The 15,485-nt window shown below is 32.4% G+C and overlaps 1 long non-coding RNA gene across 2 annotated transcripts in view; it reads left to right on the forward strand.

Moving 5' to 3' along the window:
- Positions 1–14,734, forward strand: part of LOC102983424 (uncharacterized) — a 139,316-nt gene extending 124,582 nt beyond the window's left edge. The window contains exons 6-7 of one of the 2 annotated variants that reach the window (XR_003679552.2): positions 14,062–14,135; positions 14,251–14,734. This is a non-coding gene — a long non-coding RNA (uncharacterized lncRNA). The remainder of the gene's footprint in view (positions 1–14,061; positions 14,136–14,250) is intronic. The other variant, XR_447637.4, reaches the window with a different exon arrangement.
- The last annotated feature ends 751 nt before the right edge of the window (positions 14,735–15,485 follow it).

Consider the following 15,485-nt stretch of genomic DNA (forward strand, 5'->3'; position numbering starts at 1 on the left):
AAAAAAAAAAAAAAAAAAACTACAATGAGGTATCACCTCACACCAGTCAGAATGGCCATCATCAAAAAACCTACAAATAATAAATGCTGGAACGGGTATGGAGAAAAGGGAACCCTCTTTCACTGTTGGTGGGAATGTAAATCTATACAGCCACTGTAGAGAACAGTATGGAGTTTCCTTACAAAACTAAAAATAGAACTGCCATACAACCCAGCAATCCCGTTACTGGACATATACCCTGTGAAAACCATAATTCAAAAAGAGTCATGTACCACAATGTTCATTGCAGCTCTATTTACCACAGCCAGGACATGGAAGCAACCTAAGTGTCTATTGACAGATGAATGGATAAAGAAGATGTGGCACATATATACAATGGAATATTACTCAGCCATAAGATGAAATGAAATTGAGTTATTTGTAGTGAGGTGGATGTACCTATAGTCTGTCATACAGAGTGAAGTAAGTCAAGAAAGAGAAAAACAAATACCGTATGCTAACACATATATATGGAATCTAAAAAAAAAAAAAAAATGGTTCTCACAAACCTAGGGTCAGGTCAGGAATAAAGATGCCGACGTAGAGAATGGACTTGAGGACACAGGGAGGTGGAATGGTAAGCTGGGACAAAGCTAAGAGAGTGGCCTTGACATATATATATTACTAAATTTAAAATAGATAGCTAGTGGGAAGCAGCCTCATAGCACAGGGAGATCAGCTCGGTGCTTTGTGACCACTTAAAGGAGTGGGATAGGGAGGGTGGGAGGGAGACGCAAGAGGGAGGGGATATGGGGATATATGTATACGTATAGCTGATTCACTTTGTTTTACAGCAGAAAGTAGCACAACGTTTTAAAGCAATTATACTCCAATAATTATGTTTAAAAAAATATGCTTAAGGATTTAAAGGAAAGATGGACACAATGAGTGAAATGATGATAAATATCAGTAAAGAAATGGAATCTACAAAAGAAAAAGAGAATGGTATTCTGGAACTGAATATAACAATATCTGAAATGAAAAAAAACCATGAGTGGGTTAAAAACATGTTGGAGTTTGCAAAATCCAAAACCAAAACCTTGACTTTAAAATAAGTTAAGCCTCAATGACCTGGGACATTATCAAGTGGTCTAAGTTATGTGTAGTTGGAGTTCCAGAAGAAGAGGTAGAAATGATCTAGAGTAGGTATCTATTACTTACAACAAGAAATCTTATCTGGAAAACTAATTGTATTGTATTTACATTCTAGAAAACAGGAGGATAAAACGTCTCTTAGTTGTGTGGAAAATAAAAAGTTTGTGAAACTGAATTCCACTTTTACACATACAAGGGACTCTAATTATACAAAATAGTTGTGACTTCAAAATACCCTGTCCATTTTTATTTCTTTTACCATTTCACATCTTTCCCTTGTCTTTTCAGAGAAACTTATTTTCAAGACACAGTTCTAAATATTAAGCACAAGTAATGTTTGGCAAATAAATATGTTTTGATCAATTGCATTACTGAGATGAAATTTTTAAAAATATCATAATTATCCATAAAGATCAATAATTGGCAGTTTTGTAGATGAAACATGCAGGTGTTCATTAACACAGGATCTTTGGAAGGTTAAAAAAAAGTGGCTGTAGTGGGATGGGGAAAGCCCCCATTGAAAGTAATTAACTCTCAATTTTTAAACCCAGCATACCTGGATTATTTGTTTGCTTTGCTAAGGGTTAATTACTCACTTGGTCAAAAAGGACTAAAGAAAAACAGAAAATGATAAATAAAACAAAGTTAAATGTAGGGAAAAGAACCCAGCCTAAAGCTTTCATTTCCTTTTAAAAAATAATTATAAACCCACTCAAGAAATACCTACATGTATTTAAGGAAGAGCCTCTTTAAGAAAAGTTACTTCAGGTCTTACAATCATTTGACAACACATACTGAATTTATCCAGCCTTTTAGAAAAAAAGAAATGCTAGAATTATTGTACTATTGCATATGAAATTCCTCCCCATTCTGCAAAAATTCCAAAATATTGACAACAAATGAATTTTCACAAGAGAGATAACCTGGCCCACTTTTAAGAGTCTCAAAACCATATATTCAGATGAATGAATTATGAATTCAACTGTCAGTTCAGCTCTCTCAATTGCTGCTTTTAGTTTGTCTGGGAGTGTGCTAACCATGGAGTTTATTTTCATATGAAGGACAAGCTAAATATTCAAACTACTATCATTTCCCAGAAAAAAATGAATATGAAATGGTGAATAATGAATAAGAGTCTAAATGCAGTAAACCTTAGGACAGAAACATTTGGTCTCCACAAATAAAGATGGTAAATGTGGTAAAGTATGTATATATGGAACAACAGCTCTTTCAAAGTTTGCACAGGTCCTTCTCTCCACTTCCATGAATAGTTCCATTCATTTCAGTGTGACCTGTTTGTATGTGTGCATGCGTGTGTGTGAGTTCTGGAAAGCTAGACTGTTCTACCCAAGTCCAGCTGCATGTAGCAAATGTTTGGAGATGTCTAAATTTGTATAATTCCATTCAGTACTTTGTAATGAAATAATTCAGCCCAATGTGTGAAAACAGGAATAAAGGGGAAAAAAGAGCAAATAAATCATGATAGGATTTCTATTCAAAGTAAAATATAAAAAATAAATGGCAAGTTAGAGACACACTGATTATGCTTTATTCTCATTTTAATGAAAAACTTAAAATATCACACCTTAACAATTTAGACAAGAAAGGCCTGTTGGGAAATGAACAGATAAATCAGGTTTTTCTCAGCTCAGATAGTCTATCATGAAACTAAAGCTCATGTTTGAACAATCTGATGTGTTTCTTCTTTATACTGGATGCCATTAGTCATCATATTAAGCTTTGAAATTACATTTTAATTTTATTTTATTAAAAAGAGCAAGCTATATAAAAATTAACAGAAAAAATAGATAGATAAATTGTGTGGTTTAGTGTAAATAATATTTTAGCTACTTATAATTTTATTATTTTATTAGATTTACAGGACAATAATATTTAAAAACTAAAATCTATAAGCAAGAATTCTTTTTTTAATTAAGTATCAGAATTTTGAAGCTGAAATGGATAGAACTAGGAGTCAGGTCCCCAATGTTCTAGTTATAACAGCTACTTATTAACGTGGTGGTCTTTGGTGAGGCACTTCTCATGGTTAGAACTAAGCTTCTTGTTTGTACATTAAAGTTACTGGCCCATATTATTTAAAAATCTTTTCTTCTTTGATATTTTATGTACCATGGTTTATTTCTGATCATTTAAAGGGAAATATACAAAAAAAAATTAGAAAATAGACTTCCAAAAGAAAAGGTCAAAGTTCGGAATACTTAGTTCATTTAAATTATGTGTATGGTATTTTAACCAGATTATTTTCCCACTAAATCTGAGAGATAATTCTGTTCTCCCAGATGTTCCAAATTATTTGATAAAGTTTCTGTCCCATACTTAACTTGGATGCTAATTTGAGAAAACAGAAACACAAAGTTGAGTGGATAAGGCAAATTAGGAAATGCATATAGCATTAAAGTTTGATGCCCTAAAAGATATTCTCTTTGAAATTTATATACATCACATATGTGTAGGTGTGGTTAGATATGTGGGTGCCAAACTTAATGGGGAATAACTAGTATAAAACTGTTAGAACTTATTGTAAGGGAAGTGAAATTGGGTCAGAAGGGATGCTTTCAATTTTTTTACTTGGACCCACAGTAGGAAATATGTTTTACATTATGATATAGATTACATATGTTATATGTGTATTTAATGTTTGTGTGTGTGTCTCTCTATATATGAAGTATCTTTTTCCACTAATTCTAATATGCACTTTTTAAAAACATATTTTAACAGCTCTGAAATCAGGATATCCTTTATAGCATAGACCATATGGCAATTGTGACACTGTTGTCATTGCCAAATAATGAGTTTCAAATCTTGCCGATTGTATATATACACATATATATATGTATAACCAAATCACTTTGCTGTACACCTGAAACTAACACAATATTGTAAATCAACTATATTTCAATTAAAAAAAAAAGCTTGCTGATTGTGTATCAGTGGTGTGGAGGAGCATCCTAGAGATAATAGTGGAGGGTCCTTTACATGTTTCATAAACAATTGTCTTGAAGGTGTAGAAGACAGTGTGTGTGGGAAAATAGAAACATCCATTACTCTCAGCTGAGAACTAATTCAAAATATTAGGAGTTTGCAATCATATGCAGTAATCCTTAGACCATAAAGACAATACAATCAATTGGGTAACTAGTAGCCACATGTAACTATTGAGCTCTTGAGATGTGGTTAATGTGAATTAAGATGTGCTCTAAGTGTAAACTATAAACTGGCTTTCAAAACTAAGCATTATTTTTAAAACTAGTATTTTAACACAGTATTATATTAAAAATGTAAAATATTTCCTTAATTTTAAAATATTTCATATTAAAATGATAATATATTTTCATTACCCCAAATATATTATTAAAATTAATTCCAGTTCCATTTAGTTGCTTCAGAGTGGCTACTATAATTTTTTAGATTACACATATAACTTGCATTACATTTGTTTGTATGGTGCTGGCTTAGATGTTTGGATTACAACACTCAGAGGGGCTCAGAGACTATATGTGCTATTCAATATGTCTGGTCCTTCCCTGAGATAACAACTATAGGTGAAAATCTACCTTTTGTGAGGAAAAGAACAGGAAAAAAAATTGAGATTAATTATCTCAAAGTCACTATTCCCTCCTACTGTTCACATATTGGTGGATATCCAGTGTTAATGTGACACTTGCTACACCAAAGCAGGCCTATGCAGAGAGGTTGAATGAAGAAAGAATGAACCTGGAATCTTGATGGGCAGTGCTCACTTATACTTGAAAGCTGATATTGGAAATGAATAGTAAACTTGGGTAGGCAAATCAACAGATAGTAGGGAAATAAATAAATTAAATTGGATAGGCTGGTGGGTGTTGAGATGCAGGTGTACAGAAATAGTTTTCAAAATTAGTACTTTATGAAATAGTTCTTATCCTAAAGAAATATTGATAAATGAGTAACTCCTACAAAATAATTTTTCCTTATGATTCTAAAGTATTAAATTTTAGAATGTATTTCAGAACATAGAAGGAAATAGACTCCAGAAAAAAGTGATATAAATAATTCCTTCAGAGGAAAAGTATACTTTATGTTTTAGGAAAATGGAAACTTCTAAACTGATACCCTACAGTTATTCCTGGGTGGTTGTGTATATTGATATATGTCTAGCCGATGACAAGAAACCCAAATCGTACAGTACAGACCCACAGTTAAGATAAATGGACTTAAAGTGACTTAGTTGCTAATTTTTTTGTCATAATCATAGAATATAATGAAACTATGTAGAAAGCACCAACAGAGTATAAAAGAAACATCTCCACCAATTTCCCATTCTCTTCTGCAAAAATCAATAGCTTGTTCCATGAAAATGTAATTTAAAAAATCATTTTAATCATTGTGATGCCATTTTTTTCTAGTGTACATGGAAGTTCTTAAAAACAAATTAACTTTGTGGAGTTGTTGCATTCATGAGTAGAATCACTTACACTACACTGTACTTCTTTATTTTACACCTACTCCATAAAACTCTCTTTCACAGAAAGTGCAAGGCCTTCTCTTTTCCTTACCATTGAAATAGCAAAGTCTCCTTCTGTCCTTAGAAATGTCAACTTCCCTGAATCAGATAAATATGTAACATATCCAGAGGAGAAGAGACTATTTGGACAAAATTTAAAACTGTTCTAATATTATTTTTATATCTAATGAACACTGGCATACCTTTTGCTATCTTTAATTTCCTTGGCAAGTTATTTAAATATTTCTTCTAAAAAGAAAGCATTCAGTTTTATGACTCTACTGAAAGTAAAATTATATTCACACTCCAGAGAAAGAAATGTACTTTAAAAGTTCAGCAAGTCTAAAAAGTAATAGAAAAACTTTGATAGTTTCTACAGTATACATACATTCCACTTTAATGAAATCGTGATAAACCAAAGAACAGTAATTATTTGCTGAAATAATGCATAATTTTTAAAATATGGAAGCTATATAACATGATAGAATCTAGAATTTACATATCACCTATAATTTTTATCATTTAATAAAATAGTTATTCCTCATATTTGCCTATTGCAAGACAGAATTCTCATTTTATACATGAAAAGCTGAAACCTAGATAAGAGTTCATCCCAAATTATACAGAAGTTTATGGAAAAATCAGGAATATAATGTACTACTCCACTTTCGTGTTGAGATTTTTCACTGTACACCACAAAATGTTGCTTTATGTATCTTTATACTGTATGACTATCAAAATAACACTCAATGAAATAAAAACTAAATAATCAGCTTTAATTAAATAATCATTTTATGGAATATGATAGGCTATTTAGCTTACCACCTGGGAATTAACACTGAGCATAAAAATATCCATAACTATTAAAAATATAGAATTGCTGAATCTGCAGAAGATATCTTCTTAACAGTGACATAAGTCTGTCACAATAAAATTGTAGTTTATCAGAATTAGATTGTAAATGGACATCTAAACTACTGAAATTGAAATGAGTCATTATTTGATTTTATGAACTGTTTAAAAATCTGAGGCAATTTTCAGAAAATTGGACTATTAAACTGTGAAAAGAAAGTTTAATTTCAAGCAAGATAAGCAATAGAAAATTATTTTCACAGCTAATAACTATGAATCTCTTTTTAAAAATTCACTAAGGCCATTTATATAACTGTTGGTAAAGGCAACGCCAAGGCTTTCCTCAAAGATCTTAGTTCCTCAAAAATGTACAGTGATGGAAGTAATCTCTTCAACTCCCATTTCATTTTTCCCAATGTATTATGGGCCAGTTTTTCCACAAAAGAAAAAAAAGTAATTCTAGTTATTCTCTAATCAGAATTAGAATTAAATATGTTAGGAAACCTGCATATGTGTCTCAGTTCATTTCTATCTCATAGCATAGCTGTGCAACTTAAAGGAGAAAAACTAGGTCAAAGAGACCAGCACACTCTCTGGTACATAGTCAAATGTTTAATAAACATATATTTCTTCCCTTGTTACTTCATTCAATATCCTAAAATAATTAATAATAATTTACTATACCAGGTGGTGTGTTAGGCTTTAGGAATAAAAGGTGATATGGCATAAATTCCAATATATCAAAGATCTTTTTTTTCTTTAATTACACTATATTGTCAAAGCCTAGCAAAGTACCTAGTATATGGTAGGAGCTCAATAGTAACTTATTAAATGAATAAGGGAAGAAATAAGTAAATGTTTATAAGAGGTATGGAAGAACTTTTCAATATTAAATGAGACAATCTACTTAAAATGATTGGAAGAGTGCCTACAACATAGTATAAATACGTTATAATTTTTTTTTTAGTATTTTTGTAATATCTTTTTTTTTAACATCTTTATTGGAGTATAATTGCTTTACAATGGTGTGTTAGTTTCTGCTTTACAATAAAGTGAATCAGTTATACATATACATATGTTCCTATATCTCTTCCCTCTTGCGTCTCCCTCCCTCCCACCATCCCTATCCCACCCCTCTAGGTGGTCACAAACCACCTAGCTGATCTCCCTGTGCCATGTGACTGCTTCCCACTAGCTATCCACCCTACGTTTGGTAGTGTATATATGTCCATGCCACTCTCTCACTTAGTTTTTTTGTGTGTGTAGTTATTATGTCTCCAATAAGATTATAAATTCCTTGGAGACTTAGACTTAACACTTCTTTCTCTTATGCTAGGTTTACATTGTAGAAGTGGTTAACTTTTTCTTAAAAACTGAATGTATTGTGTAAAATAAGCTATAAGACAAGTATGAAAGTTAGATTCATCACTTTATCCCTTTTAAGATATTTGGATTTATAGATATTAGACAAAACACGGATGTTAGATGTCATCTAGTCAGTCTCCTATATAATACTGGGTTCATTCTAAAACCTTCATAATAGATCTTTTTCACTTTTGGTGTAAATACTTTTACAAACATAAAAAACAAACAAATTTAATCAATGCCAATAATCATCATTAACATTAACATTATTAAATTATCATTTAGCAACTCCATTTTGGAGTGTTGTGCTGGAGGTATGACAACATATAAGACATAAGCCATACTGTAAAAAAGATTTTTAAGCTATTCAGATATACAAAACATAAACATAAAAATAAAATTAACAAGAGAAAGCAACATTTGTTAGGTACTAATTAAGTGAGAAATAGAGGGAATAACCTTCAGGAAGTCAGAGGATGAAAAAATTCCTGAAGCCTGGCACTCTCAGGGAAGACTTCAGGAAGAGCTGACACTTGAAGTAATGGAATTGAAATCAGTGAATAAGTTATCAAGGTTTATGAGGTGTTGTTTTGGAGAGGAGAGAGAAGCTAGTATATTGAGCAGTTTGACTAGAGTGGGGGATTGTTTTAGGTTAGCAGGCAGATGATTCTCTTCTCAGTATATTGTATTTGGATTTATTCTCTGGATATTGGGGAACAATCGAAGCAAGCATGGACTCTGTATAAATTGCAGGTTTCAGAAGATTAATTTACTAGTGTTGTTTAGGATGTACTGAAGAGAAGGAAATCTTGAGGCAGGAAGACTCGTTGAGATACTGAACAAATCCTGAAGTGATATGAAAGAAGGGACCCACTAGGGTCCTTGGTAGTCAGTTGGAAGTTGGGCAAGATGAGAATAAAGTCACAGAAGGAAGACCCCCAAATTCCAGAAACTAGTTCCTTGAGAAATCATGCTACAATTAGTTAAAAATAAAAAACAAAAAGGCTTTGAGATGCTGTGCCTTTAACCTCTGTTTGAAAACTTTTTTTTCTAAGCCACACTCTGAGCAGCTTCCATAGTATGCTTTATATATTTACAGACTACTGCACACTGTTGTGACAATTCACTTTGAAGTTACTCTCAGTGGTATATGGGTTGATGAAAGAAAGTCCTGTAATCTTTCTGAGCAGGTCTGGGATATGGTAAAGCAAAAAGGAATCATGGGGACTAGGCCTGACCAGGTCTTCAAAAGATCTTTTCTCTCCCTGTAAAAAAGTGTTCATTCTTAGTTACCACCATCTTAGAAAAAACTGTGACCCTCAGGGGTTTTATTTGGAACAACATGAATAGTTTTGCTTTCAATAGTCACAGGGCAAATGACAGGTTATATTTAATTTTTTATATATCTTTATTTACATAGACTTTAGTGATATCCCTGCTCGCTGTATAATTTGATTTATTTTGGGACATCAGAAAGAATCCATTGAAGTTGCACATGGCAACTGCCTACTTGGACAGCAAAACATGTAGCACAGAACAGAATAGTAAATAAAATTCAGTTAAAAAAAATCACAGAGTACTTTAAAAGTGAATTGTGAGTATTTTTATAAAAGCATACTTTATCCCAAAACAAAAATATTAGCTGAAGAATAAACAAGTCAGTGTTTGAGAATATGTTACCCTTAATTTACATAAAAGTCCTACAAAACGTGCAATGGATTTAAATTCCTCAAATCTTTTGATGATAGATACAGAAATGTATGAACATAAGGTGAATCATACAAATTATTTTAAAATGTAACCATGGAATTTAGAAATATAATATGGCCCTTTTTTGCTAACTTTCTTAATTCAATATTTTAAATAATAATGTTTTGCCTATTTAACATAGCAGTTAAAGTTTGGATTCTGAATCCTGATGTTATACTCTAGCTGTGAGACCACAGAGAAGTTAACCTGTCTGTGCTATAGTTTCCTCAACTGTAGAATGAAAGTAATAATACTAGTACCTGCTTTATAGAGTTGTAAAGCTTAATGCCTTAGTATGTGTAAAAAGCTCCTAGAAGAGGATCTAGCAAATACTAAGTGTTATGTGTCTTACTATTATTTTCTATCTGCAGTTATTTCTGTGAGAATAATGTAATAAATGTAAATGCCATAGACAGTGCCTGGAATATTCTAAGTGCCTAAAAATCAATAGTCAGTTTAAAAAGTAGAAGTAAATGTATCTAATAATTTATTAAGGAGAAACTGTTTTCATTACTAATTAAAACAAATCATTAATTATTTTGCTTTAAATGACATTTCCACAGACAATTTTAGTAACAACTAAAGACTGCTCTTTATTGTTTTCCCAAAGAGGTTCTAACCAAAAAATAAAACTGTAACTAATGATATATGATCAAACTCATGACTTATTATATGCCATCTCCATGACTATTTTGTACTTACACATGCAGCTTTAAGAGTATTTTATTCCATAGCTCTGATTGAAAAGAACTTTCAGATAAAATATCCAAATTAAAACAATTAAATCCTCAATTTCATTTCATCTTTCTTAATCAAGTTACATGTAGTATTATAAGTAATTTAAACCAATGATAATAGTTAAATTGATAGCAATGTAATAATATTTCTTTTCAAAACAGAGAATTGCCTGTCAAATTTCATTTTAATTCAACACAGCCCTGAAGTGACTAATACTTATTTAAATGCTTTGTTAGTTAATAAAAGGGATGCAAAATAAGTTACACAGCCTCAAGATTTAATCAGCTTAGAGTTAGATGAATATACAAAAGAATATGAGATAAGATAAAGTAAATGCAGTAAGAGAGTTCAATGAGCATCACAAGAGGAAGAGGTTCCATATGGTTGAGGATGGGAGGAAAAAGTGAAAAGCATTGAGACAGGATTTGAAGGATTGCTAGAATTATGACAGATGGAGAGGAATTATTTTATGGTAGTGATTGAGGGCATCTTTGGGTAGAGCAAATAATGTAATGTGCTGGCATGGAGTGGATTTTTTGAAACTGTGGTACATATGGTTGGAAATGTAGAGACAGTTTTTAAGGTCTGATATCAAGGTAAAGCATTTGCTCTCAATTATATAGGTATTTTCTTTTTCCTTCTTATCCTTTAAACTCTTTAGAACCCTAACTGTGATCCCTAAAAGCCGTGAAATTGTTCCTTCACTCTTTTTAATTACATTTTTATTTTAATTAAAGTAATGTGCTTGAATAGTTAAATAAGTCAGATTGCAGCTAACGGTTTATAATGAAAATAGTTGTTCCTGCTCTATCTACAGCCTAACCCCAAGTCCCACTTGACAAAAACTTTTAAGTTATTGAGACTAGATGTCTTGATTTTAAATACATATATGTTTACTGCTATTTAAAAATTTTTTTAATTGTTTACAGATTTCCTATTGTGAAGATGAATATTTAGCTGTCTAACACAGGCTGATAAACTGCCCCAAACACTGTATCTCTTTTATTTCTCCCAACTCACCCTTTCTTTCCTTATCTCTCTCTCTCTCTTAACATCTACACACATGCAGTACACATACTTCCTCTCCACTATGCTCTCAATATAATTTATTAAAATTTTTGTTTAAATAAATATACAGTGTTTACATGCCTATGAATATGTAAATATTATTTAAGCTGAACCACTTAGTGAACCGTAGTGACATTTGTTTCTCTGAGTAGGTTTTATTCTTCCTAGAATTTGTAATTACTTCATTTTCCATTTGCTTAAGTTTCAATGTACTAACTAGTCTCCTCCAACTCTGAGAGATTAATAAAACATCAACAAATGGTCAAACACATTAAATAATCAGTGCATCTATCTATCTTTCTACCTATATTTCTATCTATCTATCTATCTATTTTTCTTTAATCAACAATGTCAATGCTCCTAGAGACTCTAAACCTCCAATTCTACCCGGATTGATTGCTCTCTAGAACAATGTGCTAATGTCCTGGGATTTCCCTTCATCATCATTCTGAGAATCCTATCTACTGGTCTCTTATGATAAAGTTATTTCCTTGATTCCTTTACTGCTTTTTCATTCTATTTTCTCTTTCATTAAAAATAGCCTTTTATTCATATATATATTTTAGAGGGCTATTGTAAGGAAGAAAGATGAAACTCCTGGGTTCTATTCACCATATTTAACTGTAAGTCCCTCTTAATTATAACAGGTGATCTTCTAGAAGTTCACAGAGAGATGATATTTGGCTTAAACTTTACCAACTAATTGCTTCCATGCCTCACAACTCATTTGTATTGACACCAAATCTTCTCTTTTTCCTTCAAATTTGAAAAATGACTAATTCCTGTCTTGATTCCCTGCCTTCCCAGATCTAGTTCTACTTCCTTCACAGTGATGCTTACTAAAAATTTGCTACCTTTGCTAGCTCTGTTTCTACAACTCACTCCACAATTCCTGGCAACCAGATTTTCAGGCCTACCACCTCTCTGAAATGGTTTGTATTTGGGTTACTCATGACCCAAAATGACTTTTTTAAACATTTTGTCTACTTTTTTTCCATCCATAATATTTTTGATGCATTTAACACTTTTAGTCTCTCCCTTTTAAAGAGCCTCTCCTTGTGTTGCTTTAACAGTACTCTCATGTTTTGTACATTTTAATCAGAAGTTGATTTCATGTCATTAAATTAAAGCAAAAAAGGATTGTTTATTTTTTGTTATTAATATTTTTGTTTTGTTATTGATGTTGTTGTTTAATTAGAGATTTTGAACTGTGAGAAAACAGAAGGGCAATTGCCCCAAGGTTCATTTTTCTCCAAAGTGTAAGTCAGAAAAGATTGATCATATTCTGTCATCACATTCACTTGTGGTGGATGAAATTTGTGATGGATTTGACTGTACTTTTTTACAATGATAAGTTTTAATTCTATTTCTAGGGGATGGGGACATGGTGCATCAAATTAGTTATCTCAATGGCTTTTACTTTCATAAGAGAAGTCTCTTGTCATTTATGATCCATTATTACCCGTCTGTATATCTGCTTTGATTTTACTGTATGTCTTATAAAGTTCTCTGAAAACTTCCCCACATTTTTCATACCTAAAAATCACTTCTCTCTTCTATATAACTTTCAGACATTTTGCATGATTCACTGTCTTTTTTTTTCATGTAAAAAGCAGTACTTGCCTTTTCTAATTATTCTACTTCTTAGGCTGGAGATTTGTACATTAAATTGTTAGTTACTAAGTATTAAGTCTGGAACAAGATATGACACTTCAGATATAGCAAAGGTAAATTATGGCATACAGCACTATTATAAGGTGTGCTACTATTTTTGTAGTAACTTTACCCACTCTATAACCACAAATAACTATTTGTCTAGTATGTGTGTCGTTTTAAGGAAATTATGTTGCAGCTTGTAATTACTTGCACTGACATCCATCTGCTCAAACTTAGACCTTGCACTGCCTCAAATGCACTTGAGGCGGGGAGAGGAGGAGAGTGCCTGGTATGTTTTCTTAGAGCTGATTAAAACCATGGTATTTATTTTGGTCCTTTAAGAATAAATTTGCTTTACTGTGGGATCAATGAGTCTAGTTGTATTTCCTTGAAAAGTGAAATACTTATGATGTGGCAATTTAGAGAGAGAAGAGAGAAAATGTGAGCAAGCTCTTGGGTTTTTCTCAGGGATGATTCCATGTCTACGATGACTAACTCTGTATATCGCACACACACACACACACACACACACACACACACACACACACAGCATTTGTAAAATAGTATTAATTGCCTGAACTGTTAAGAAGACTTTCCCCATCATTTATTTTTCTCATTAAACAGATTTCTAAGCAAATTAACAGGACTTACAATAACCCTATTAAAAGGCTTTCTTTTCGTACATATTCCTCATTTTTGCCCTGTGTACTCTGCATGCATTTCTGCTTTTGAGCCATTTGCTCTTTCACAGACCATGCCCTCAGATTATTTCTCTGCTTGGAATGCCTGTAAATTTGTCCCTATTACTCAAAATCCTGATTGTCTCTCATATTAATATATTATCTACTTTGTAAAATACTATCTCATATCCCTCTAAAAAGTGAATCTTTCCTTTCTCTTTACTTCCAAACATGTTTTTGAGTTTCTTTTATGATATGTGTCACAGTTAGTTATACATAATGATTAAATGTCTTCTTGTCTTTCTTTCCATCTAGGCTGTAAAATCTGTAAACTCCTTTCCATGAAGAATCATACCTTACTTATATATTTGGAATGCACATAGCTGCAGGTGCCCACCAGCAAGTACTCAATGCATGTTTATTAACTCACAGAGTCAATACTGTTATCCCTCTGGGAATGCTTTCATCTTGTTTCTCTGCTTATGGAAATTTTCTGTCCTTCAGAAATCAACTCTTCCTTGTCATCGGTGACCCCAACCCGAAGTAATGTCTCTTTTTCCTAATTGGAAAGTTGCTTGGAGGATCCAAGGAGCTAAGGTACAAGGAGAGTGTCTGACATAACATTAGCACTATATGAGCTTTAGCTCTATGGGTTTCATTTATAGAAACTCACAATGTCTGTAATGCACAGAAAGGTTATGTACTCAAGGGTACCTGGTGGGTAAGTGGCAAAGTGGAATGGAGACTTGGGCCTTTAACTCTTCATCAGAATTTGTAACAGAGCTCTCTAAATGATTGCATCTGTCCCACGGTCCCTCTGACCCTGGCTGTCTGGCTAATGAAATATGCATAAAGGACACTCTGGAAAATTAGACCATTTATTATTAGCTAGAGCTTAGTTCTGCTCTTTGAGAAAAAAAAATTGATTTTCTAGTTTAAGTTCTAAATTAAAATTAGATAAGCAAGTTTCTTGGTCCTTTACTTTGATTCCCCAACCACATTCCCATATGTCTTTTAAAAGGGCAGAGACACATCCTATAAGGATTGGACTTGCTTGAGACATCTCTTACTGTAACTGTCATGTGGGAAGGACTGAAATATTATTTTCATTTAATTTCCTTATTATTTGCCAGGAAAATCTTGCCTATTATTTGTCAGGAAAATATTGCAAATATTTGCAATATTACAATTATTTACCAGGCAAATAATATAAATATTGTCTCTGCTTCTTCCCACAATAATGTGTGGGAAGCACTGGTATCCCCTTTAACTGATGAGAGAAAAGAAGCTCATAGAGTGTATATGACTTGCCCAAAAGTACTCAATAAAAGAAGCTGGTAGAGTATTAAAAAATCTCTGGCTCTGGCCTTGAATAACACGAGTTCAAATTCTGGGTTTATTAGTTATCAATTATGTGATCTTGCTACATTTTCTTTAGTTTTGTCATGTGTAAATGGAATGATGATATTATACAACATGTATTGTTGCTGTAAAAATGTTTTTAAAAATCTGATTTAAATGAGAGGTAAGATAATTTGGTTCCAGATCTATGGTTTAGCTTCTACAGGCATTATGCAATATTCATTCAATTCATTCAAAAATATTTATTGAGCATCTGTTCTAGGTTCTTGGAATGAGTCAGTGAAAAAAAACAGTCAAGGGTTCTTGCTCTTGTGGAGCTTATATTAGAGCAGGGAGAGAGAGCAATACACAAAATAAACAGGTAGATCATACAGCAT

This window comes from Physeter macrocephalus, chromosome 4 (assembly GCF_002837175.3).
Source record: "Physeter macrocephalus isolate SW-GA chromosome 4, ASM283717v5, whole genome shotgun sequence".
Classification (NCBI taxonomy): Eukaryota; Metazoa; Chordata; class Mammalia; order Artiodactyla; family Physeteridae; genus Physeter; species Physeter macrocephalus.